A 3,179-nucleotide genomic window follows, 5' to 3' on the forward strand; every position below is an offset into this window, starting at 1 on the left:
GCAGGGCTGCCAGCTGCTAGATCAAGTAATAGATCATGTTGCCCAGGGCCCCATCTAGCCTTAAACAACTCTGAGGATGAAGCACCCACAGCCTCTCTGGGAAACCTGTTCCAGCATCTCACCACTCTCTCAGTAAATAACTTCTGCCTGACATATAGTCTAAATCTCCCTTCCTTTAGTTTAAAACTGTTCCCCCTTATCCTGTCCCTATGTACCCTTGTAAAAAGTTGTTTTTCCTCATGTTTGTAACTCTCTTTAAATACTGGAAGGCTGCAATGAGGTCTCCCTGCACTCTTCTGTTTCCATGCTAAACAAGCCTGGTTCCTTCAGCCTGCCTTCATAAGAGAGATGCCCCAGCCCTTGCTTCATCTTTGCGGCCCCCCTCTGGACTCTATTCAAAAGCTCCACATCTGTCCTGTGTTGGGGGTCCCAGACTTGGACACAATATACCACCAGGGGCCACATGAGATGTCACAATCAGAGGCTAAATTCCTTTTGAAATCACAGCATTAATAGCAATTATCTAAGCCATTTAGGATTCCAGAAGTATGGTCAGCATCTTACAGTTTGTCATCGTCATATATGTGTTTATTTTATCAGCACTGCATTTTAATAATATAACACTATGGGACCAGCTCTTCATGTTTAATTTGATATAGAGATTTGGGGTCCAATTGCTCTATGGGAAGGTAGAAGTAAAAAAACCCCTTCAAATGAAACATTTAACATAATTTAACATTGAAATGGGATTTCCAGCTTCTTTTAAGACTGCATTCTCCTCAAGTGTTTGCACAGGAGAATAGTGGCTGCCCAGGGAACAAGCAGATAGGTCTTGGGGAGACCTATCCTGTTTCATACCAACAGTCCTGCAAAATACCTGTTATCTGCAGACCAATAGCCAAATCATGGCTTGCTTTCCCATCAAAACAAGTTTGCTCCCGATGGATTTGCACAGTAGCAATGAAAAAGAAGGCAGCCATCTCTGTTAGTACCACTGTCCATGTCATGTATTACAATTTACAGTGGTTAAGGGAGCACCTGGAAGTCAGATAATAGTTAAGCTGGATTTTTCGACCATTTTCCCTCTGCTCTGGGAGGATCCAGTGATACTGCATGGTATCTAAAACTCCCCTGTATGAAATGTGGTAGTATATGAGAAATAGCAAAGCTAGTATAGACATTGTGTCTGCCTTTCCTCCCTTCACAACATTGTAAATCAAGACAAACAGCACTGAAATTCAGAAACCCATCACTAGAAATCTGGTATAAGAGAACTGTCAGGCTCCCTGATGTGATCTGCAGAAACAAACAGTCTGCCACAACTGCCTATTGCAGCCACTGCGACTATTTCTCTTTGCTGGCTGTGCAGAGAAAAGGAGCCTGACAGTGCATGGCAGTAAGCAAACCTGATCACACATGAGGGCTGGAGCCTGATGGTCTTCAAGGTCCTTCCAACTTAAGCCATTCTATGATACTGTGATTCTATGGTACCATGTTGCCGTAGCTTGGCCTGTAGAAGTATATTATGCAAAGATTTCAGAGAACACCTGAAAAAAGGAGGCTGTACTCGTGGGTTGTCAGTGACCCAAACTGCTGCTTGAGAACTGTGTGCTTTCCACCTGGAAGTGAATGCAGACAGTAAGCACAGACTTGGAGCAGCCCAAGCAGAATTCCATGTTTCATGCATTCATCCGCATTTAGATGGGTAGATGCAATTATCAGTTGAAAAAACACAGAGCGCACAAACTAACATGATTAGAAAACGTACTGCAGAGAGCTAATAACAAAGATGTAAAACACAGGGTCACTGGAGTGCTGAGGATGTCATTCTAGCAGTATTTCATTTTTCCTGTGTTAATTACATTACTCATCCTGATCAGAACTGCTCTGCAAACATACCCAGAGAACAGGGATGTGATATGGTGATATGGCTTATGCAGGTATTTTAGCCACTGCCAGTGAAGCTGGCTTTTTTTGGATGATTAAGGAAAGGAAAATTTCAGAGAGGCCTCAATACGGTGGTAAATCCAATTCACAGTGTTTTAATTAGAGTAGGATTAGTGAAAATGACAGCTGAAAAGTAAAGGACAAAGGCTGTTCTTTTAAAGATGTTCATTCTTGTAGAGTTAGGAAGGGTATTCTTGACTTAGCACTTATTTTTGCACTAAAACATTCCAGCATTTTCACAAGTAGTTGCCTGCCAAGAGTGCAAACATTTGCCTTGAACTGTGGTGTTTAACTGCAAACATAAGCATTGTCTAATTGCACTTTTAGACATTTTAAATGGTAACACCGTCATACAAAAATACCACTAAGACGTCTGTCTTTTGTCTCGTGTTTCAAAGTTTAGTAGTAGATACAACGTAAAATAGCTGTACAATCAGCTATAGTGACAGGACCTGTATCTGGCTGCCAGTTTTGCAAATTGCCCTTCACATTTGTGCAAAAGAGGCGCAAGTTTTGTTACCAGAGCAGGTCATTGGGTTTGTTCCTGCTGCTCAGTTACTGTATGTAGTTGTTAAGTGCATCTGTAGTGACAACATAAGACAGTAAAGAACTGTGTTTCCGAGCAACTGTATTACAGACGAGGAAATGACTGGGAATAAAAGACAGATCCAGTCCTGAAGAAGGATATAATGGGCCACACATGAACTATATACACAGAGAGCGCCTTAAGTGTAATGGCAAGCATTCTCTATGCAGATGTCTTCAAGAACAGAATCAGTTACAAGACATGTGAACCTGTGAAGAACAGAGTATAAATAGGGAAGCATCAGGGCTTGCATTTACAATCCAGCTCAGAGCAGAAATTGAGTGTGTCATGGAATGAAGCACAGCTTCTTTGGACTTCTGGAGAAATACAACATGTATAGTAAAAATGCTATAAAGATTTTTGGTTGTTTTACGATCCTTACCATTATTATGCATAAGAAAAGAACGGTTCTGATTTATAGGATTCCTGTTTCTGAGGTTTACAGAAGGTCGAACAACCTCTTCTTTACACAAATCAGATTGCAAATTATATCTAAGCTCTCGTATATTTAATAATATACATAGTTAAAAAAACCCTCTTCTGTATATTATGTGTTGTATTCTGCTCTTTCAGCTCCTCAGCACCTCAGGGTTTCAAGTCTGTGATTTCATACTCGTTTCATAGTCGTGGTTTCTAAATCTCATGC

Source organism: Coturnix japonica, chromosome 1 (genome assembly GCF_001577835.2).
Source record: "Coturnix japonica isolate 7356 chromosome 1, Coturnix japonica 2.1, whole genome shotgun sequence".
In the NCBI taxonomy this organism is placed as follows: domain Eukaryota; kingdom Metazoa; phylum Chordata; class Aves; order Galliformes; family Phasianidae; genus Coturnix; species Coturnix japonica.